A 24,152-nucleotide genomic window follows, 5' to 3' on the forward strand; every position below is an offset into this window, starting at 1 on the left:
GTTCTGTCGACTCCCGGGCCCCCAAAACTCCTATGTTAGAAGGCTGATAAGGGTCTTTCTGAATTTTGTGGCAAAAACCCCCATATTGTATGAATCCTGGGAGTGGTATGAAATGGTGTCTATACCCTAAATCGGGAGTCCCCAACCCCTGGGCCACGGACTGGTGCCGGGGGTCCCCAACCCCTGGGCCACAGACTGGTGCCAGGGGTCCCCAACCCCTGGGCCGCAGAATGATGCAGCCGGGCCGTGAAGACTACTCTGTCAGCAGTGTACGGCGGGCGAGCAAAGAGATGACATCTTTCACTATCCGCCTCACATCACCGCTGTTCCACCCTTTACAGCAGGGCATGCGAAGGCTGCTCTTGACAGAGCTGTGGGCAAGCACAGATGATTACATCATTTCTCACTGCCTGCCCTCACTCCAAGACCAGCAAATGCACATGTGGAAGTGGGGGTATATGAATGTACATCCCCAGGGTCTTCTCACAACAGTACAATAAATTATTCTAGCCTATTGGCCTATATACTATTGTCTCTCAGCTCCTACTCAATCCTGTTGGGTCCAGCTTGCTATGCATTTTAAGCTTGTGCCACCATACCACTCAGCAGCTGATTGACATCAACTTGTCTTGTGAGGTGGTGGAGGTGGTGCTCGTGAAAGACCGATCGGCTGGCTGTCTATATGCATGTTCACCCCATTACCTGTTTCTCAGTGTGTATACTTACCTGCTCAGATTGCATAAGTATTCAATGGATATGCATCCCCAGAATGTCCTTTCACAACACTGGAAACTTAAATACCATGCTAGCCTATTGACCTATGATTTATATCTCTCATTTAGCTCCTACTCAATCCTGTTGGGTCCAGCCTGCTCTGCAGTTAAACTTGTGCCACCATAACACTTAGCAGCTGATTGACATCAACTAGGTGGTGGTGCTTGTGAGAGATGGATCAGTGTTTCTTAAAGCGGAGTTCCACCCAAACATGGAACTTCAGCTTTAAGTGAAGGTGACCCCCTGACATGCCACACTTGGCATGTCATTTTTTTTTTTTGGAGGGGGGGGGGGGCGGGCTGGATATCCTCTTTTTAGAGGGATCCTGCTCCCACTTCCTCCCAGGGTGCCAAAACAAATATCACCTCTCCCTCTCTGCAATCTTCTGGGACATGTCACAGGTCCCAGATGATTGCCCGGCCAGTCACAGTGTGCAGCATGACACAGTGCGTGCCTGGCTGTGAAGCCACAGCTAGGCGCCCGCAGTGACAATGCCAGTGCCGCAGAGAGGAGGGGAAGAGGAGCGGGGCTTTGCACGCCCGCATGGCTGGACCCTGGGACACGTGTGTGTCTGATTATTAAAAGTCAGCAGCTACACGTTTTGTAGCTGCTGACTTTAATATGGGTGGAACTCTGCTTTAACCTTTATTTCAGTCAAGACACCCTTCAAAATGATGGACAATCTCAAGGCACCTCATTCTAAAATGTAAAAGCTTTTTTTTTTTTTGAAAAGCCTATGGCGTGTGAACACACCCAAAAAACTCCACCCGGTGCAGAAAAAATGTGCACACACATAAAGAGTGTTCACAAAAACGTGCAGACGGGTGCAACGTCAAGTGGTCCTCCTGTGAAGAGGGACCCAAACCCTGATCCCCCGGGGCGTTAGGCTCCAGACGGGGACTGAGGTACTGTGGTCTGAGCAACCGAAGCCGACACGGACCCAACTTCCTCGGAGGGACTGCCGAAACAGAACCCTCCCAGTACTAGGTGGGGCTCCCCCGAAGGGAGACCCCATGAGAGCAGGCGAACTAAGCCAGAAGGCCATGTCCACCCACTCCCAAGACGTTCAGGGCTGGCCCGAGGACCCGCACCCTACTAATCACACAGTGTGACAAAACGTGCACAACAAAAAAAGACAAAAAAGTGACACAGGCTTAAATAAAATAAAGTGGGGGAAGGGATAGTGGAGAGGAGAGTGAAAGAAGTGGCCATTGTGGTGAAACAATGACCAGGCCCTCCGGCCAGGAATAAAAAATTCCTCCGGTCCTAGCCAAAAGGCCCGGCCCAGGAGGCAGGTGCTAAAAAAAGCGTGTATCTGGTGCAGTGACTGTGGTATCTTAAATCAATGTGTCCCTCACACACAGTGATCTTCAGATACCCCTGGACTGCCACTCCAGGGGCACATGCACCATAGGCTTTTCGTTCCATATCCGACCCCCCCGACCGGCCAGTGCAGCCCTCCACCCCTGCCAGCTAGAGAGCCCTTCAAGGTTTTCTTGGGGAGAACTGCCACTCAGATAACAGCCTCCACCAATAATAGCCCCTCCAGACCCTCCGTCAACCCAGCGGATTTGCATGGCTCTACCCCGTCTTATCCCAGGGCATTACCAGCTCCTCCAACCGGATCGCTGACAGAGATAGCACTTACACCAGCCAGCCAGAAGGCCAGACTAGAACTCGGCAAAAAGACCAAGACCAAGCGCAGCACCCATCCTCACCAGGAGCACCCTTCCAGATGGCTCAGACTCAACCATGGGCCGGCCCCCAGTATTCTGTCGGGCAGCACAGCGTAGTCCCTGCTGAAACCATCCTTCCAGGTGCAATGACGTCATTGGATTGCATCCACCCTCCCCATGTAGGAGGTGCTTCAGCGCTCCGCTGACAACTGATAAGGACAGATACCACACCCAGTCCCAGCCAAAAGGCCGAGAAGCGGCAGGGAAGACAACCACGATCAGCACGGCCAGAGTGCAATGGCCGAGCCTCGCCCTGGGAGAACCACCTTCATGATCATGGTGTCTCCCCTGCCAGGTAAGTTTAAAATAGAAATTTTAGCGTTAAAAATAGCGCTATAAAAACGCTCTCCATGCATCTCAATGGACCCTTTCACACGGAGTCCTGCAAGCAGCATCTTTGGAGCAGCTTTTGGGCGCTGAAAAAATGTAAAATGTAAAAGCTATTCTAATAGTTTTACATAATGCAGCAGCATGGACACAAATAGAACATTAGAGGTCACCCAAAGCAGTGTCCCCTGCACCCCCCCCCCCCCCCCCACACACACACACACACACACTGTGAAGGTAGAACTCTCCTACCTTCCACAGGTGTACAGCAGAGCTGAGATCGGCCAGTATCACAGGGCTGGATGGGGATGGGAGCTGCTAAATTAAACATTGACATTAACAGGCTGCTGATTGGTTGTTTGTATCACCCGGCAACCAATCCCCTGCTATTTAATGCGAAAAGTTGACTGCAGCAGTTCCTGTCCCCATCCAGCCCTGTGATACCGGTCACTGTCCAATGAGGAGGAGAGCAGCGAAAAAGATTGAACAATAATTTTTTGGAGTCCATTCCTGGAACTAATAGAAAGGAAAGAGCTGCTGGAAGGTCTTTCCTAGAACCATAGGCTTTAAAAAAAAAAAAAAAAAAAATTCCTAGAACCAATAGGAGGCGGAGCTGTTTGACAAGTCATTTGAATACAATACCCACAATGCAGCAGTAACTCAAGCATGACATTAACAGGCCCTTACATATAGATAGTGATAGATGCTTAGTAAAAAATGTGTACATGTGTTATTTGTAATATGTAATGTGTATAGGACAAGTAAGATATAGAATAGATAGACAATAAAGCGTTCTAGTGTGACTCTCCCTGATTTCAGTGTCATGTTACTGTGGGAGGGTGCTCACTGTCCCCATCAAATGGTAGCTTTGCGCAGTGGCAGTATCGTAGCCAATGAGGTCAAACCGAGGCGCGATTATTGCTAATTGAAAACTTTTACCAATACCCAGTCATGACGGCTTGCAATATAGCCGGCAATGACAATTTTTGACAGTCTCTGAGGAGACTGAACTATCTGGTACAAAAATAGAACTGTTGTAATCTTTATGGCATCGTTAAAGATTCTGGCAATGAAGTTACTTAACCACTTCCTTACTGGCTAGAGGACTTTTTGCTATTTGGCACTGCATCGCTGTAACTGACAATTGCGTGTACGTGCAAACAAAATTGACGTCCTTTTTTTTCCCCACAAATAGAGCTTTCTTTTGGTGGTACTTAAACACCTCTGCGGTTTTTATTTTTGGCGCTATAACCAAAAATAGAGCGACAATTTTGAAAAAAATTATATTTTTTACTTGTTGCTAAAAAATAAATAGCTCAATTTATTTTATTTTTTTTCTCAGTTTAGGCCGATACGTATTTTACATATTTTTGGTAAATAAAATAATAGCAATAAGCGTATGGTTTGCGCAAAAGTTATAGCGCCTACAAAATAGGGGACAGAATTATTTATTTATTTTTTACTAGTAATGGCGGCGATCTGCGATTTTTATCGGTACTGCGACACTATGGCGGACACATCGGACACTTTTGACACATTTTCGGCACCATTCACATTTATACTGCGATCAGTGCTATAAATATGCACTAATTACTCTATAAATGTGACTGGCAGGGAAGGGGTTAACACTAGGGGGCGAGGGAGGGGTTAAATGTGTACCCTATATAGTGTTCTAACTGTGGGGGGAGGGGACTGACTGGGGGAGGTGACCGATCTGTGTCCCTAGTGGCCAGGAGGAGCGGAGGCCGTATAAAGGCGGCCACTCAGAGAAGTAGAACCACCCTGCGGCCGTACAAAGTCGTACGGCCGTCGGGAAGTGGTTAAAGTAGATGTTACCTTCAAAACATTTATTTTTAATTAAAGGGGTTGTAAAGGTAAAAGTTTTTTTACTTTAATGCATCCTATGGCTCTTTCACACGAAGCAGATCCGTATTGATCCGCTCCGTTAGCCCGTTTGGCTCAGCGGGGATTCCTCCGTTAATCCCCGCTGAGCTGTCGGCGGACAGGGCGGTCCCCGCACACTGTGCAGAGACCGCCCTGTCTCTCCTCCGCTCTCCCCTATGGGGAATCGGATGAATACGGACCGTGTGTCCGTATTCATCCGATCCGTTCCGCCGGACGGAAGAAAAATAGGGTTTTCTTCCGTCCGCAAAAGCGGATCTTTGCGGACGCGGATGGTTGCGGACGTTAGCGGATGCATCATCCGCTAACGTCTGCAATCACATAGGGATACATTACAAGTCCGTAAACGGACTTGTAATAAACGGACCGTTTGTCCGCACGTGTGAAAGGGCCCTTAAGGTAAAAAAACATCTGATAGCACCGCCCCCCCCAGCCCCTGTTTGATTGGCTAGGCTGGGCGGATTGATAGCAGCGCAGCCATTGGCTGGCGCTGCTATCAATCACAGCGGATGACGCGGCGCACCGGGAGGCAGGGCCGAGTGATACAGTCGGCTGCTATGGCCACCGCTGTATCACGGGAGCGCGCTCGCAAAAGCTTTTCACCATGCGAGGGAGCTCGCATGAACGTGGAAAGCTTTTGCGAGGAGGAGCAGAGACAGCCGCCGTGGGACCCCAGAAGACAGGATTCGGGGACACTCTGTGCAAAACGAACTGCACAGCGGAGGTAAGTATTACATGTTTGTTATTTTTAAACAAAAAAAAATCTTGCCTTTAGTGTCCCTTTAAGGCTTGTACCTTATACAGTATAGCAGGGGTTGTCAACCCCCAGTCCGCGGCACTTCTGCAGCTGGGCCGCGGGCGGCATGAGAGAGCCCCACATGCGTCCCGCGGCACTCTGCCATTCGGACCACTATGTAGGAGACTTTTCTTCCTCCTGCCGTCGCTCTGTAATCTTCACAGAGCCGACAGCGGGAGGCGGAACAATTCTGGGTGGAGGGCGGAGCTGCACAAGGTTATCAAACAGGCGATTGGCTGCTAGGACTGTCCTTCATCTTAGCAGCCAATCACCTGTTTGTTACCACGGCCCTCTATCCAGAACTGTCCCGCCTCCCACCCTGCAACTCCTCTCCTGTCCCTATCCAGACATGCTGTGCCTCCCTCCGATCTGTCTCTGGAGTGGGGGGGGGACTGGTGTGTGGGGGGGGGGACTGAGGACTGGTGTGTGGGGGGGGGGACTGAGGACTGGTGTGGGGGGGGGGACTGAGGACTGGTGTGTTGGGGGGGGACTGAGGACTGGTGTGTGTGTGTGTGTGTGTGGGGGGGAGATTGAGGACTGGTGTGTGTGTGTGTGGGGGGGAGATTGAGGACTGGTGTGTGTGTGGGGGGGGAGATTGAGGACTGGTGTGTGTGGGGGGGAGATTGAGGACTGGTGTGTGTGTGGGGGGGAGATTGAGGACTGGTGTGTGTGTGTGGGGGGGAGATTGAGGACTGGTGTGTGTGTGTGGGGGGGAGATTGAGGACTGGTGTGTGTGTGGGGGGGAGATTGAGGACTGGTGTGTGTGGGGGGGAGATTGAGGACTGGTGTGTGTGTGTGGGGGGAGATTGAGGACTGATGTTTGGGGGGGGGGATTGAGGACTGGTGTGTGTGGGGGGGAGATTGAGGACTGGTGTGTGTGGGGGGGAGATTGAGGACTGGTGTGTGTGTGGGGGGGAGATTGAGGACTGGTGTGTGTGTGTGTGTGTGGGGGGGAGATTGAGGACTGGTGTGTGTGTGTGTGGGGGGGGGGGGAGATTGAGGACTGGTGTGGGGGGGGGGGATTGAGGACTGGTGTGTGTGTGTGTGTGGGGGGGGATTGAGGACTGGTGTGTGTGTGTGTGGGGGGGGGGGGGACTGAGGACTGGAGTGTGGGGGGGGGGGACTGAGGATTGGAGTGTGGGGGGGGGACTGAGGACTGGAGTGTGGGGGGGGGGGTGGACTGAGGACTGGAGTGTGGGGGGGGGACTGAGGACTGTAATGTGGGGGGACTGAGGACTGGAGTGTGGGGGGGCCTGAAGAAGTTAAATTGGGGTGACCAAGAACTGTCATGTGAGGGGGGCTGAGGATATTAAAGTGGAGGTTGGGATTGTAATGTGGGGGGTAGGCTGAGGACTGTAATGTGTGGGGGGGACTGAGGAATGTAATGTGGGGTTATGATATAAATAGGGGCAGAGGACAGTACTGTTAATGGGGGAGCCCAGAGTATGACAACACTACCAGTGACAGGGTGAGTGTGAGAAGGGACTGACTGGGATACATGTGTACAGGGCCTAGTGGGGGCACTAGCTTCATCTGTGGAGGGGGGCACTAGCTTTATCTGTGGAGGGGGGCACTGCCTTCATCTGTTGGGGCCTTACCACATCTGGTGGCAGGCAGCGTGGCAAGGATTTGGAACGAAAAGCTTGTTTCCTGGCCGGAAGGGCCGGCCAACGTATTGCACGTTGGTCACTTTCCACTCACCTCTCCCACCTTCCTTCTCCCCCACTTTCTTTTTTCTTTTACCCCGTTTGTCACGTTGCGTCTTTTTTCTGTTGGTGCACTGCACTTTATGTGCGATGAGTAGGGTGCCGGTCCTCGGGCCTGCTCTGAAAGTCTTGGGAGTGGGTGGACATGGCCTTCTGGCTTAGTCTGCCGGCTCTCATGGGGTCTCCCTTCGGGGGAGCCCCACCTAGTACTGGGAGGGTTCTGTTTCAGCAGTCCCTCCGAGGAAGTTGGGTCCGTGTCGGCTTCGGTTGCTCGGACCACAGTACCTCAGTCCCCGTCTGGAGCCTAACGCCCCGGGGGATCAGGGTTTGGGTCCCTCTTCACAGGAGGACCACTTGACGTTGCACCCGTCTGCACGTTTTTGTGAACACTCTTTATGTGTGGGCACATTTTTTCTGCACCGGGTGGAGTTTTTGGGTGTGTTCACACGCCATAGGCTTTTCAAAAATAAAATAAAAAATAGGAGGCGGAGCTGTGTGATGATTCATTTGAATACAATACCCACAATGCAGCAGTAACTCAAACAGCCTCTCTTACATATAGAGTTATAGATGATTAGTGTGTAAGAAATGTGTACACGTGGTATTTGTACTATGGAATTTTTATAGGACACTTAAGATCTAGAATAAAAAGAAAACAAAGCGTTCCAGTGTGACTCGCCCTCAGCTGAATGCGATGTTCCTGTGGGAGGGTGCTCACTGTGGCCATCTAATGGTAGCTTTGCGCAGTGGCAGTATCGTAGCCAATGAGGTCAAACCGAGGCGCGATTATTGCTAATTGAAAACTTTTACCAATACCCAGTCATGACGGCTTGAAATATAGCCGGCAATGACAATTTTTGACAGTCTCTGAGGAGACTGAACTATCTGGTACAAAAATAGAAATAAGAGTGCTCATAGAACTGCTGTAAATTTACTGAAATATTAAATTGCTAGCAATGTGCAAACTTCAGATTATGAGTATATATTCTAGGAATGCTTGTAATCCAAAGCACTCGCATATCAAAGCGAGTTTCCCCATAGAAGTCAATGTAAACGAAAATAATTTGTTCTGCATTGACTTCTATGGCATGCAATACTGCATGTGGCCAGAGGTGGGGGGCACCAGAGAGGCTCGGAAAGGCCCAGGGACAGCTCGGGTGAAAACTTTGGAAAGGTTTGGGAATGGAGTATTTCCGAATGGCTCTGCTCAGCTCTGGCGCCCCCCCCCCCACCTCAGGCCAAACCCGGTACTGCACACCACTGTGGCCTGAATCCTGCTCATGTTGTGAGTCAACACTTGCAAACCGAGTCAGGATTTATTGCAAAACTCTTGGTAATCCGAAGTTTCACTGTAGTTGCTTTTAAATAATGAATTGTTCAGAATAATGTTATCTAGGGTTCAGTTCAGTACCGGCAGTTCTTTTATTATCACATGTGTTCCTTTTCCAAATGCTGTTCTGGAGTCTGACTCTCGGGCAGTTGTGGACCTGAACCTCCTATGTTAGACAGCTGATTAAAAAGGATCTCTCTGAATTTTGCTGCAAAAACCCCCATATTGTATGAATGGTGTCTATACCCTAAATCATGAGGGGAGATGCTTCCAAAAATGTATTTATTTATTGAAAAGCCTGTGGCGTGCAAAACACACCCAAAAAACTTTCACCCGGTGCATAAAAAATGTGCACACACATAAAGAGGTGGGACTGCCAAAAGAGAACCTTCCCAGTACTAGGTGGGGCCACTCCAGAACCTTCACTTTATTCTGCTGTAGCTAATGACAGGTTGACGTCCCCTGCACAGCTAGCTACCTGGCTGTTGAATGCAAATGTTCTCCAATATTTTTGATAACATACTGATAACATCTTGCCATCAATTTTCATACCTTTCATCATAGGCCATAGCGCCCAGAGGCGATTCAGTTTGCATGTGCTGCGCTATATAAGTTTTTTTCACTCACTTGTTGACTCCTCTACAAATGCAGTCTATGGTTTTGGCCAAAAAGCTCAATTTTGGTCCCATCACTCCAAATGACTTTGTGCCAGAAGGTTTGAGGCTTGTCTCTGTGCCGTTTGGCGTATTGCAAGTGGGATACTTTGTGGCATTTGCGTAGTAATGGTTTTCTTCTGGCGACTCTACCACGCAGCCCATCTTTCTTCAAGTGCCTCTTTATTGTGCATCTTGAAACGGCCACACCACATGTTTTCAGAGAGTCCTGTATTTCACCTGAAGTTATTTGTGGGTTTTCCTTTGCATCCCGAACAATTTTCCTGACAATTGTGGCTGAAATTTTAGTTGGTCTACCTGTCCGTGGTTTGTTTTCAACAGAACCCTTAATTTTCCACTTCTTGATTAGAGTTTAAACACTGCTGATTGGCATTTTCAATTTCTTGGATATATTTTTGTATCTCTTTCATGTTTTATACAGTTCAACTACCTTTTCTAGCAGATCTTTTGACAATTCCTTTGCTTTCCCCATGACTCAGAATCCAGAAACGTCAGTGCAGCACTGGATTAAAGATGCAAGGGTCTGTCAAGAGTACAGAAACTCATTGACCTTTTATACACACACACACACACACACACACTAATGGTTGCTTTGCACAGTGGCAGTATCGTAGCCAATGAGGTTCAAACTGAGGCGCGATTATTGCTGCTGATCGCTTCTCTGCCTTTTGGCTAAGATCAAGTGTAGTATCTGGCCAGTCGGGGGGTTGGATATGGAACATGAAAAGCCTATGGTGCATGTGCCCTGGCTTAGTTCGCCTGCTCTCATGGGGTCTCCCTTTGGGGGAGCCTTACCGAGGAGGGTTCTGTTTCGGCAGACCCTCCAAGGAAGTTGGGTCCGTGTCGGCTGCACGGACCACAGATTACTCTAGTCCCTGCCAGGAGCCTAACCCCCCCGGGGGATCAGGGTTGGGTCCTTTTCGGAGGACCATTTGACGCAGCACCCATCAGTTTTTTTGTGTTTCACTCTTTATGTGTGTGCACATTTTTTCCTGCACCGGGCAAAGTTTTTGGGTTGTGTTAGGAACGCCACAGGCTTTTCAATAGAGCATGTGCCCCTGGAGTGGCAGTCCAGGGGTACCGGAAAAGTCACTGTGAGTGAGGGTCACCTTGATTTGACTGGTACCACGGTCACTGCACCAATACACGCTTTTTTTTTTTTTTTTTTGTACCTGCCTCCTGGGCCGGGCCTTTTGGCTAGGACCGGAGGAATCTTTTATTCCTGATCGGAGGGCCTGGTCATTGTACAACACAATGACCACTTCTTTCACTATCCTCTCCACTATCCCTTTCCCCCACTTTATTTAGCCTATGTTTGTAAAGTTTTTGTCTTTTTTTTGTTTGTGCACGTTATTTGTTCACTGTGTGATTAGTAGGGTGCCGGTCCTCGGGCCAGCCCTGAACGTCTTGGGAGTGGGCGGGCATGGCCTTCTGGCTTTGTTCACCTGCTCTCATGGGGTCTCCCTTCGGTGGAGCCCCACCTAGTACTGGGAGGGTTCTGTTTCGGCAGACCCTCCAAGGAAGTTGGGTCCGTGTTGGCTTTGGTTGCTCGGACCACAATACCTCAGTCCCCATCTGAAGCCTAACGCCCTGGGGGATCAGGGTTTGGGTGCTTTTTCAAAGAAGGACCACTTGACGTTTCACCCATCTGCACATTTTTGTGACCACTCTTACCTGGCAGGGGAGACACCATGATCATGAAGGTGGTTCTCCCAGGGCGAGGCTCGGCCATTGCACTCTGGCCGTGCTGATCGTGGTGTCTTCCCTGACGCTTCTCGGCCTTTTGGCTAAAATCAAGTGTAGTATCTGTTCTTATCAGTTGCCAATAGGTGGTGCTAAGCTGACTGTCCCCAGTACCCTGTGAGAGGGGGAAAGGGATGGCAGTCGGCGGACGCTAAGCCTGTTGGCGTGGAGGTGAAAGCCTTCTAATCGGGACAGAGAGGCATGAGGTCGAAGCCAAGAGGCCGGGTCCCTGGCCTTTGGCCTGGATTTGGTGGTATCTGCCCCAGTCAGTTGTTCTGGAGGGAACCCTTGCTACTCTCTTTACCGGGAGTAGCAGGTAGTACTTCCAGAATGTGATTAGGTGGGAGAGATAGGGGTTGTGGGTAGTGCCTGCTTAGGTGGGCACTCCCCGGCCCCTTCTCCTACCTTCCTGGCTGGGAAGTGTGCTGCCGGTCCGGACCGGGGGCTAGGGACCGTTGAAAAGCCTGTGAAGATAGTGCCTCTGGAGTGGCAGTCCAGGGGTGCCATACATTGCACTGAGTGTGTGAGGGGCACTCAACGTGTGGCACCTTTTTGGTCACTAATCTCCACAATACACCTTTTTGACACCTGCCGCTAGGGCCCAGCCTTTTGGCTAGGACCAGTGGAATTTTTGTTTCCTGGCCGGAGGGCCGGCCAATGTATTGCACATTGGTCACTTTACCTCACTCTCCCATCTTCCTTCTCCCCACTTTCCTTTTTTATTTTACCCCGTGTTTTGTTTTGTTTTGTCACTTTTTTTGTTTGGTGCTGAGCACTTTATGTGTGGCGAGTAGGGTGCTGGTCCTCGGGCCTGCCTCTGAAAGTCTTGGGAGTTGGTGGACCTGGCCTTCTGGCTAAGTTCGCCGGCTCTCATGGGGTCTCCCTTCGGGGGAGCCTCACCGAGGAGGGTTCTGTTCCGGAAGTCCCTCCGAGGATGTTGGGTCCTCGTGGCTTCGGCTGCTTGGACCAAGATGGGTCCATATGGCTACGGCTGTATGGACCACTGTAACTCTTTTCCCTGTCAGGAGCCTAACGCCCCGAGGGAACAGAGACGGGTCCTCTTCGGAGGACCATTGACGATGGCACCCGTCGTAGTTTTTTGTGTTTCACTCTTTATGTGTGTGCACATGTTTTCCTGCACCGGGTGGAGTTTTTGGGTTGTGTTTTGCACGCCACAGGCTTTTCAATAGAAAAAAAAATCTGTTCTTATCAGTTGTCAGCGGAGCACTGAAGCACCTCCTACATGGGGAGGGTGGATGCAATCCAATGACGTCATTGCACCTGGAAGGATGGTTTCAGCCCTGAACGTCTTGGGAGTAGGTGGACATGGCCTTCTGGCTTAGTTCACTTGCTCTCATGGGGTCTCCCTTCTGGGGAGCCCCACCTAGTACTGAGAGGGTTCTGTTTCGGCAGTCCCTCTGAGGAAGTTGGGTCCGTGTCGGCTTCGGTTGCTCGGACCACAGTACCTCAGTCCCCGTCTGGAGCCTAACGCCCCGGGGGATCAGGGTTTGGGTCCCTTCTTCACAGGAGGACCACTTGACGTTGCACCCGTCTGCACTTTTTTGTGAACACTCTTTATGTGTGTGCACATTTTTTCTGCACCAGGTGGAGTTTTTGGGTGTGTTCACACGCCATAGGCTTTTCAAAAAAAAAAAAAAAGGCTGGCGATTGGCTGCTTGGATCGCCCGGCAACCAATCCCCTGCTATTTCATGCAAAAAGTTAAAGTGGAGGTTCACCCTCAAAATGAACTTTCAAGCATCCTTAAAGCGGAAGTAAACCCATCAATTTAACAGTTTGAAAAAGCAGTTACATTCCTGGCATGCCGGGAATGCTAACTGTCACATTGGTTGTGCTCTCAACCAAACTGTCAACCATCCAATGGCTGGTGTCATAACTGATCACATGTGCAGCATCATGGCAGTTGAAGATTAAACAGAGGCCAAGACGCGCCTTAGCAGCCGTCAATCAACTCCTCTTCGCTTAGAAACGCCCATTCCCCACAGGATTCCCCGCTCGGAGCCGGAAAACAAGGGCTCATATAACGATAAGTACAAGTTAAAAAAAAAAAAAAAACAGCATACTGCAGATGTTAGCAGTATGCTACAGCTAATGTCAAAAAGTGGATTTTTGGGTGAACCTCCGCTTTAACTCCAGCAGTTCCTGCCCCCATCCAGCCCTGTGATAAAGGCCGCTGTCCAATAAAGTGGAAATTGGCGAAAATGTCCGTGGGCCGGGTGCACGTGAAGTCATCACAGGCACTGACGGGCCGGACATTATGCGGTGGCCGGCTGGGTGTGGGCTGCGAGCTGTAGGTTGCCAGCCCCTGCTCTATAGCATGTGTGAAGAATTGCCAGGAGCCCTTTCCTGGAACTAATAGAAAGGAAAAAACTGCGGGAAGCTTGTTCCTAGAACTAATAGGAGGCGGAGCTGTGTGATGATTCATTTGAATACAATACCCACAATGCAGCAGTAACTCAAACAGCCTCTCTTACATATAGATAGTTATAGATGATTAGTGTGTAAGATATGTGTACATGTGGTATTTGTACTATGGAATTTATTTAGGACACTTAAGATCTAGAATAAAAAGAAAACAAAGCGTTCCAGTGTGACTCGCCCTCAGCTGAATGCGATGTTCCTGTGGGAGGGTGCTCACTGTGGCCATCTAATGGTAGCTTTGCGCAGTGGCAGTATCGTAGCCAATGAGGTCAAACCGAGGCGCGATTATTGCTAATTGAAAACTTTTACCAATACCCAGTCATGACGGCTTGCAATATAGCCGGCAATGACAATTTTTGACAGTCTCTGAGGAGACTGAACTGTCTGGTACAAAAATAGAAATAAGAATGCTGATAGAACTTCTATAAATTTCACCAGAGAGGCTCCCGGGACAGTTTGGGTGAACTTGGAAAACTTCGGAAAAGGCTTGGGAATGGAGTATTTCCAAATGGCTCAGCTCTGGCGCCCCCCTCAGGCCAAATGTGGTACTGCACACCACTGTGGCTTGAATCCTGCTCATTTTGTGAGACAACACATTCGCAAACTGAGTCAGGATTTAAAAAAAACAGTGCTCGTATTGCGAAACTCTTGGTAACCGCGTTACTCGCAATCCAAAGTTTCACTGTAGTTGCGTTTAAATAATGAATTGTTCAGAATAATGTAATCGAGGGTTCAGTTCAGTACCGGCAGTTCTTTTATTATTACATGTGTTCCTTTTCCAAATGCTGTTCTGGAGTCTATGACTCTCGGGCAGTTGTGGACCTGAACCTCCTATGTTAGACAGCTGATTAACAGGCCTGGGAGTGTCTCCTTAATTGGTACATCCTCTGCTGCTATTGGGTGGGACGCTACCTGACGTTCACAAGTTGCGATCGCCTTGCTAAGCCTTCCCTTCGGGGGTTGGTGTAAGCCTGGTTTTCTTGCTTAGGAGGGATGGCAGCGGTGCTTCCTAGTGATCAAAACACCGTGAGGGTGGTCATACCCGAGCCCCGGAGGGCCGAGTGCGGACTTCATTTCGTACAGAAGAAGATTCTAATGGAACTTTTTTGGGATGCCTCACGAAAGTATTTTTTGTGTCCAGTCTTTTCCGACCAGTGGATTTTCTGACGTTACCTTTTTTTAAGCAGAACGACCTACAGACCTGCCTTCTGAGGAGATACGAGAAGTCGGAGGACCCATCCCTGTTGGGCATCAACTTCTTACAAAGCACAGAACCAAAGAAGCATACCCCTCTAACAGTGCAGATGTACAACCCCTTTGTGGGAGAGGAGGAAATCCAGGCTTTTCTCCAGCGGTACTGCTCTAGTGTATCTGCTGGGGTTAAGCAGCAAAATGTTTTTGGTACATTCAATGGGCACCGGAAATATTATGTGGAGTTTAGAGCTGGCAGATTTGTTGGTGGTGTTGATCACCCACCACAAGCCTTCTCCATCGGTCCCAACCATGATGTATTATGGTACCCAGGACAACCGCAGTATTGCCGCAATTGCTTCTCTTTAGGACACACAAGGGACCATTGTGAGGCAGGGAAGGTATGCCGAAACTGCTACAAGGCTGGGCACAAGACTGCGGAGTGTCAAGCGGGAAAAAAATGCCACTATAGTGAACAGCACCTTGCCAAGGATTGCCCACAGGGTTATCAGTCTCCTGGGGAAAGGGCAGCAGCTTATGCGGAGGCTGTAAGTGGTGGCAAATGTATAGTGGAGGGGGCAACAGGAACTGGTGGGAAGGTCCCAACAGCAACATCAGCTGCAGTGGTGACTGATGATCCAGTGGTAGGGGAGGTTCCAAAAACCGCTCCAGCTGAGATGGAGACTAATACCTCAATAAGTGGGGAGGTCCCGGAAACTCCAAATCCTGATGACGCTGTTGCAGAGGCGGGATCCCCAGCAGTTGGGGTATCTGTATCGGAGCCTGCAGCAGCAGAGGGTGGGAGTCCGGATGAGATGGACCTATCCCGGGATACCCTTAAGAGGAAGTCGGAAAGTCCAGAAGGGGGAGGGTCCTCACAGGTCATTGAGGACTTTCCTAGTCCAGCCACACTGGTAATGGATTCAGATAATTCCTCTGAAATATCAGCAGAGTCTGTTGTGAGTTCTGGTAAGGTGGAGATCAAACGGTCTGTGGCAGGGTATAATAAAGAACAAACAGTTATGGCAGGGGTGAAGGATGAGAGTAAGGTTAAGAAAAGCAAACTGCCTAAAGCAAGAGGAAAAATGGCTAAAACTGATGATTGATTTTTTTAACCCGATGTTGACTGTTTTCCTTTTCTTTCTATTAGTACAAAATGTTGAAGGTATCCTCTCTTAACATCAGGAGTATCTGTTCGGAACCTAGAATGGCTGCTGTGCTGAAGTATCTGTCCTTGGTACCGAGTGATGTTATATGCATCCAAGAATGCAACCTACAAGAGGAGCCTCCAAAAGATGTATGGTCACATGGCCCCGCAATCTGGTCGGTGGGTAGTAAGAGAAATGAAGGGGTGGGAATTTTATTTAAGGGGTGGAGGTTTAAAATTTTGCACAGTACTCATATTGAAAGAGGAAGAGCTCTATTAGTTAAAGTTGAGTTTGATGGTTTTATTTTTAGGGTGTTAAATGTTTATGCCTCTACAAAAAAAAAGCGAGCGCATTGAGCTTTTTGAAAAATGACAATTTATTTTTAGGCGGAAGGGAGCCTTTGTTGGTATTAGGGGATTTCAACTGTATTTTGGGGGAGGATGATAGGAGGGTTGGTGGGAGTGGGGTTGGAGGGAGTGTTGGGGGTGGTGTGGGTGGATCCGGAAAAATTCTGAAAGAATTATGTGTGGATCTAGGTTTGGAGGATGTGGGAAAAGATTTTACTTATTTTTGTGAAAGCCGTAAAGTTTGCTCACGAATTGATTTTTGTTTCCTCTCCAGAATTCTTAAGCCTATCTCTTTTAATGTTCATTGTGCACCGTTCAAGGATCATGGCCGTATTGAATGTATCGTGAGTATGAAATCGGACAAAACGCATGGGAAGGGTGTTTGGAAAATGAATGTAGAATTGTTAGAGGATGAAAGAGTGAGAGAAGAGTATGTGAGGATGTTTGAGAGATGGAAGAAGAGAAGATTGGATTTGGGGACTGTGATAGAATGGTGGGAATGGGTGAAAGAGAATACAAAAAGTTTTTTTATTAAAAAAGGGTGTGAAAGAGTGAAAGGGGAACGTGAAGAGTATGAATGGTGGCAGAAAAGATTGACGCATTTAGAAGAAATGAGAACATGGGGTGAGAATGTAAGTAATAAGATTGTAGAAGCGAAGAAAAAAGTGAATCAATTTATTGAATCAAAGGGTAAAGCAATTTTAGCTCAGGCCAGAGCAGTCATAAAAGAAAATAATGAAAAATGTACAAAATTCTTTTTAAAAAAAGTTTATGGAAGCAAGAGTGAACTGTTGAGTGTTTTGGATGAGAATGATAAGGTAAAGAATGAAGTGTAGAAATGTTATGATGATCTATTTTCTAAAAAAATAAGGGATATGAAAGTGGAAGAAGACGTGTTGCAACAAATAGAGATGGGTCTGGAAAAAGAGGACAAGATTGGATTGAGTGAGGATGTTAAATTGAATGAGTTGGAGATCGGGTTGAAAGAAATGAAAAGGGGGAAAACACCTGGTTTGGATGGTTTGCCTGCAGAATATTATAAGTTTTTTTGGGAAATGATTGGTGTGTATGTGCATGAAATATGTGTAGCTGTATTAAAAGAGGGAAGGTACCTAAATGTATGTCTGCGAGTTTGATTGTTTTGTTGTATAAGAAGGGAGAGAAAAGAGATCTTAAAAATTGGAGGCCGATCTCGCTTCTTAATGTCGATTATAAACTTATTGCCAAAGTTATAGCAAATATAATGCGTGGAGTGATTGATAAAATGGTTGGTGAAGAGCAAGTGTGTGGAGTACCGGGTAGAATGATTTCTGAAAGTTTGGTATGTTTCAGAGATGTGTTGTGGGATTGTAAAGAAAGAAAGAAGAGAGCAGCTGTTTTGACAGTAGATTTTGAAAAGACATATGATCTTGTAGCACATGGTTTTATGTTTAAAGTTTTGGAAAGAATGGGTGTGCCTGAAAGAATGATTGGATGGGTGAAATGTTTATATACGGATATCGAGAGTAAGATTCAGGTGAATGGGTGGTTGACGGAAGGAGTTAAAGTAGAATCCGGAGTTAGGCAGGGGTGCCCTTTGTCCCCCGTGCTATTTATATGTGTCATTGAACCTTTGATGAGAATGATGATGAAAGATAAAAGTGTGCTTGGTTTAATGGTTCCAGGCTGAAAAACATATAAGAGAGAAGGTAATGAAGAATAAGATGAATGGTGGAAAAGGAATGGTATGCGTGGAAAGATTTTTGTTTATTGGGTATGTAGGGATGTGTGTGAAATCTTGTAGTAAGGAAAATTTGGCTGGATGTATGATAAGATATACTGGTAGAAGTTTGGATGGTGTGAAGTGGATTTAAAAAGACCTGTATGCTTCAAAGCTCCATGGTATTATGTGTGTATAGAAAGAGGAATGGAAACGTTTGGTCTGGATGGAATAGAGAAAGAGTTGTGGTATGAATGTAAGAAGGCGAGTGAGTGTTCGGGAATGAAAGAAGAGATGGAAGGCATAGGGGGTTTGACAGTAGTAGAGAGTGAAAGAGTGTGGAAGGACGTGTGTATGAATGAGTTGGATAATAAACAAAAAGACTTGGCTTGGATGGGGGTACATGGTTGTATACCGGTAAGAACATTCCAGAGAAAGAGAAGTATGTCAGATACTGAAAAATGTCCTAGGGGAAGATGTAGGGGTATAGAGAGTATTGTGCATCTATTCTGGGAGTGTAGTTTTGCAAAAAAAAGTATGGAAGAGTTTTGGAAAAATGATTGAAGGTTTGACTGGTGTAAAAGTTTTGACGTATGAAATGGTATTATATGGGTTATGGAAGTTGGGAAAGAGGCAAGGGAGAGCATTGTGGATCCTTGTAAACTGCGTGAAAGAGTGTTTATGGGAAGTGAGGAATATTTTAGTGTTTAAAAATGAACGATTGTTAGTGAGAGAATGTATGGCTAAGGTCCGGGGACGGTTATTTGGATCTGGTTATATGGATCGAATTAAGTTGGGCATAGAGGAGGCTGAAAGGATTTGGCAATTTAAGTCCTGGAGAATTTGGGCAGTTTTTTAACTACTTGCCGACCTGTCGCCGCAGTTCTACGGCGGCAGGTCGACTCCCCTGCGTGAGAGCCCGTACAATAACATCGGCTCTCTAAGCGGCCACTAGGGGGGCGCGTGCGCTACCCCCGCTCGTCCCTAACTCCCGCGCGTCCGCGATTGCTCGTTACAGAGCGGGGACCGGGAGCTGTGTGTGTGATGAGTAGGGTGCTGGTCCTCGGGCCTGCTCTGAAAGTCTTGGGAGTGGGCGGACATGGCCTTCTGGCTTATTTCGCCTGCTCTCATGGGGTCTCCCTTCAGGGGAGTCTCACCGAGAAGGGTTCTGTTTCGGCAGACCCTCCAAGGAAGTTGGGTCCGTGTCGGCTTCTGCTGCATGGACTACATATTACTCTAGTCCCTGCCAGGAGCCTAACGCCCCGGGGGGATCAGGGTTGGGTCCTTTTCGGAGGACCATTTGATGCAGCACCCGTCAGTTTTTTGTGTGTGCACATTTTTTCCTGCACCAGGTGAAGTTTTTGGGTTGTGTTATGCACGCCACAGGCTTTTCAATAGAAAAAAAAAAAATCAGTCAGATCCATACCGCTGAGGCCGATGAGAACATTCATGCATGCCAGAAACCTGTGTAGATACAGGCACTGCCCCTTTTGTATCATCCAGGAGGAAACTGCTTTTCATGTTTTCTGGGAGTGCCCCTTTGCACAGGGCCTGTTGAGGGCCTTGTAACCTGAACTTAAAGACTTTGAACCACAGACTGCTATTCCACACTTTTTTTTTTTTTTCCTATTGAAAAGCCTGTGGCGTGCAAAACACAACCCAAAAACTCCACCCGGTGCAGGAAAAATGTGCACACACATAAAGAGGTGCAACAAAAATCTGTGACGGGTGCATCGTCAATTGGCCCTCTGAAAAGGGCCCAACTCTGATCCCCCGAGGCGTTAGGCTCCTGGCAGGGACTTGAGTAACAGTGGCCCATGCAGCCGAAGCCACATGGACCCAACATCCTTGGAGGGACTGCCGAAACAGAACCCTCCTCGGTGAGGCTCCCCCGAAGGGAGACCCCATAAAAACCGGCAAACTAAGCCAGAAGGCCATGTCAACCGACTCCCAAGACTTTCAGAGCAGGCCCGAGGACCAGCACCCTACTCATCACACATAAAGTGCTAGTGCACCAAACAGAAAAAAGACGTAACATGACACACGGGATAAATAAAAAGAAAGCGGGGAAGAAGGAAGATGGGAGAGGTGAGGAGAAAGTGACCAACGTGCAATACGTTGGCCGGCCCTCCGGCCAGGAAACAAAAATTCCCCTGGTCCTAGCCAAAAGGCTCAGCCCTAGAGGCAAGTGTGAAAAGGTGTATTGTGGAGATCAGTGACCATGGTGCCACACGATGAGTGTCCCCACACTTGTGCAATGTATGGCACCCCTGGACTGCCACTCCAGGGGCACTATCTCCACAGGCTTTTCAACGGACCCTGGTCCACGGCCCAGACAGTCACAGTCCCCTTCCCCACCTCCACCAGGAAGGATCTGGAGCTAATTATACTCAAGAGGTACTAGCCGCCCTTACCCCCTCCCCCCCAAAAGGCAGGGCTAACGTTCCCTCTCGAAAAACGGGCAAAGCAGGGTTAGGAACTGCATCAAATTCAGGCCAGAAGGCCAGGGCCCGGCCCTTCAGCTAAGACCCCATGCCTCTCCATCCTCACTAGAAGCACCCTTCCAGATGGCTCAGACTCGACCATTGGCCGGCCCCCAGTATCTGTCCGGCAGCACGGCATAGTCCCTGCTGAAACCACCCTTCCAGGTGCTATTACGTCATTGGATTGCATCCACCCTCCCGACGGAGGTGCTTCAGCGCTCCTCTGACAACTGATAAGAACAGATACTACACTTGATCTTAGCCAAAATGCCGAGAAGCATCAGGGAAGACACCACAATCAGCATAGCCGGAGTGCAATGGCCGAGCCTCGCCCTGGGAGAACCACCTTCATGATCATGGTGTCTCCCCTGCTCCTGGTGAGGATGGGTGGCTGCACTTGGTCTGGTCTTTTTGCCGAGTTCTAGTCCGGCCTTCTGGCTGGCTGGTGTAAGTGCTATCTTTGTCAGCGATCCGTTTGGAGGAGCTGGTAATGCCCTGGGATGTGACGGGGGAGGACCATGCAAATCTGCCGGGTTGACGGGGGGTCTGGAAGGGCTAGTATTGGCGGAGGCTGCTAACTGGAGCCGCAGTTCTCCCTAAGAAAACCTTGAAGGGCTCTCTAGCTGGCAGGGGTGGAGGGCTGCACTGGCCGGTCGGGGGTTGGATCTGGAACGAAATGCCTATGGTGAATGTGCCCCTGGAGTGGCAGTCCAGGGGTATCTGAGAATCACTGTGAGTAAGGGTCATTTTGATTTAAAGATACCACGGTCACTGCACCACCTGCCTCCTGGGCCGGGCCTTTTGGCTAGGACCGGAGGAACTTTTTATTCCTGGCTGGAGGGCCTGGTCATTATAGAACACAATGACCACTTCTTTCACTCTCCTCTCCACTATCCCTTTCCCCCCACTTTATTATATTTGTAGTCAGAGTCTTCACTGAGGAATGCGACACCCTAACTACCAAGGCCTGAGGTGTGCCTTAGCCTCGCTGGTTAGTATGCCTATAAGTGGGCATACCCTGAAAGTGAATGTGAAGAAATGAATGAAGAAAATGATAATATGAAAAAATTAGGAACGGGCGGGTGGGCACCGACGCAGGAGATGAGAGGAGAGGAGGGATAAATAGCCCTCAGACTCCTCCTACAAATACAGGCTAGCCTGCGGCCAGCCTTCACACTTGTAGTCAGAGTCTTCAGTGAGGAATGCGACACCCTAACTACCAAGGCCTGAGGTGTGCCTTAGGCTCGCTGGTCAGTATGCCTATAAGTGGGCAAAAAGACCCGGAAGTAGGTGTGATAAGAAAGTAGAAGGGCATGTACAATCTGTCTGGTAGAGTAATGCACGCCCGGATGGTCACAAAGAATTGTTCCAGTAAGCATCCGTTACGACAGCAGAAACCAGCATTCCTAAGACTTGAAGATTAGAAGGAACCCCACCCGTTGGCACTACGAAACTGCCCAGAAACCAAACGACTGTCCCGTGACTGATAGACTGAGCCTACTTCCAGAAAGCACAGACATGGGAACAACTGCTTGTGGCGAGAGGATACGTGGGGGAATGAAACAAGGGCTGACCCGAGGAGCCCTGTAAAACAAAGCAAAGGTTGAACACCATCCAACAGGACGCAAGACAAGTAGCCCTGTAAAACCCCCACAACCCCTGGCCTAACTATCCATGCCTGGTAAGGGGACGTGAGAGGGAGAGCTGCCAAAAATCCACAAACTGATAGGAGGGAAGGAGTATGAGAGCCGGATACCCGAAAGATGAGTTGCTGATGTTGACGGATGAGGCCAACATGCTGTAGTGATATGCAACGATAACAGACAGAACCAGACATGGCATGACACAACCTACCCGAGTGTCAGTGACCCCCCCCCTAGGAACAGGCTGGGAATTGGACAAAAGAAAACTGGTCTGACACACCTGCCCAGAAGATCCGGCAACCTATGAACAAGAGAACAGCACCAAAAGATGATATCGGCCCAGACCCCTACCATTGTGGGCCGACACTGGGACATGGTATCGAGTACGGACTGCGTAGACCCGAGGGTAACCCGACAGTGAAACTGAGACTAACGCTGCTAACCGGCCCTGGCAGCGGGCAGGACTGATGAAGCTAACAGTGAACCGCTTGGACGGCCAAAGCCCCCCCCCCCCCAACTGTGGGAAGCGAAGAAGCGACGACTCCATGGACGAGAACCCTGATAAAATGCAGAATGCAGGAGCTGAGGGTGTGCTGACCCCCGCCCCTGAGCGAGCGAGTTTTGAACCTCTCTATCCTGTCCCGTAGCGCAAGAGGCCATGGAGAGCCTGTAGGCTCGCATGAAACTGCGCTAAGAACAAAGCCCAGAACATGCTCCATGCTGGTATGTGGAGTAGCTGGGATGGAATTTGAAACAGACTGAAAAACGTACCGCCTACCCTGCTGTGGCCGGAAAAGGACACCCCTTGTTGACTTACCGCTCTGCTGAGCCAAGTATGGACCAACTCCTGTCCAACGGCGTACTACCCTGCTCAGAACCCCCACGTGGGGTAGCCGGGATGAACCAGAATGTGTTGCCCCCGAAACGTGCGGCACGCCCGACCCTAGGAAAACATGAAGAAAAAGAGAACAGACAACCAAACATGAGACACCCCCCCTCTGTACCTGCCTGGGCCAAAGACATGAGCAGAAATGACCAGAACTCGTAAATGAACCTGATGACGATCCCACCCAAGTGTATATATTAAGGCCTAGTACACACAAGAGGATTTCCACGGATTTGGATCCGATGGAGTGTACTCACCATCGGATCGAAATCCGCGCCGAAATCCCCTCGCGATGACGTGTCGCGCCCTCGCCGCGATGATGACGCGGCGACGTGCGCGACGCTGTCATAAAAGGAATTCCACGCATGCGTCGAATCATTACGACGCATGCGGGGGATCCCTTCGGACGGATCGATCCGGTGAGTCTGTACAGACCACCGGATCGATCCGCGGGAGCCAATTCAAGCGGATAGATTTGTAGACATGTCTACAAATTTTTATCTGCTGGAATTGGGAAATTTCCGCGGATAAATATCCGCAGGAATGTACACACCATAGAATCTATCCGCTGAAACCGATCCGCTGAGATTTTTCAGCGGATGGATTCTATCGTGTGTACGGGGCCTAAGTGTATGAAGTGAACCCGAGTAACCTGCCGCGCAGAGACAGGTAATTAAAAACGAAACACTCAGAGCCGATGTACCCACAGACCATGGTGGGTAGATGTATAGGCGTAAGAATGAACGTGCACGTATGACGTATGGTATACAGGCAGGAAAATTGTGGTCAACAATCATTTAAAAACAAAACCTCAGCCCGTATGGATCTGTAGACGTGACAGATCCTGAGATGCGCACCCTGGCTAACTATACCCGGAAGAAAGGTATGACGAGACAAAGAAAACAAATGAAACTACAAGGCTGTTCGTGTGCGCCGTGACTGCATAGCACCGACAAGCTAAGACTGAAACACGCTGGAGTAGAACCCCCAATAACAGAAAACACAAACCCCTCTGTGCCTACCCACATAAGAAGACATGGCGTGGCGGAGGGACCACACCACAGCATGTGAATGAATCCGACGACCCCCCCGGTGATTAACGTGAGTGAGTGCAAGCGACCTGCTGCGCAACAGATCACTGAGGACCCGTGTACCCACAGACCGTGGTGGGTTATTCCTGCAGGTGAAATGAAATGCATAGTATGATGTGACGTGATGGGCAAGAAGATTGAGGTCAACAATCATTGGAAAACGAAAACCTCCGCCCGAATGGATCTGTAGACGTGACAGATCCCAAGATGTTAGCCCTAGCCAACTGGACCAGGAA

General features: G+C 49.1%; 4 non-coding genes and 3 pseudogenes across 4 annotated transcripts; 5 read left to right on the forward strand and 2 right to left on the reverse strand.

Annotated features, from left to right (window-relative positions):
• Positions 1-2,657: 2,657 nt before the first annotated feature.
• On the reverse strand, positions 2,658-2,813 carry LOC120925638. Its single transcript, XR_005746863.1, has one exon. It is a non-coding gene; the product is annotated as a U1 spliceosomal RNA (small nuclear RNA).
• Positions 2,814-3,701: 888 nt separating this feature from the next.
• LOC120925330 lies at positions 3,702-3,842 on the forward strand. The gene has a single exon (XR_005746615.1). It is a non-coding gene; the product is annotated as a U4 spliceosomal RNA (small nuclear RNA).
• A 4,134-nt stretch (positions 3,843-7,976) lies between these two features.
• On the forward strand, positions 7,977-8,117 carry LOC120925328. The gene has a single exon (XR_005746613.1). It is a non-coding gene; the product is annotated as a U4 spliceosomal RNA (small nuclear RNA).
• A 1,780-nt stretch (positions 8,118-9,897) lies between these two features.
• On the forward strand, positions 9,898-10,041 carry LOC120925248 (annotated as a pseudogene).
• Positions 10,042-10,911: 870 nt separating this feature from the next.
• On the forward strand, positions 10,912-11,093 carry LOC120925640 (annotated as a pseudogene).
• A 2,569-nt stretch (positions 11,094-13,662) lies between these two features.
• Positions 13,663-13,803, forward strand: LOC120925331. The gene has a single exon (XR_005746616.1). It is a non-coding gene; the product is annotated as a U4 spliceosomal RNA (small nuclear RNA).
• A 6,726-nt stretch (positions 13,804-20,529) lies between these two features.
• Positions 20,530-20,681, reverse strand: LOC120925734 (annotated as a pseudogene).
• Between the last annotated feature and the right edge of the window lie 3,471 nt (positions 20,682-24,152).

This window comes from Rana temporaria, chromosome 1, assembly GCF_905171775.1.
Source record: "Rana temporaria chromosome 1, aRanTem1.1, whole genome shotgun sequence".
Taxonomy (NCBI): Eukaryota; Metazoa; Chordata; class Amphibia; order Anura; family Ranidae; genus Rana; species Rana temporaria.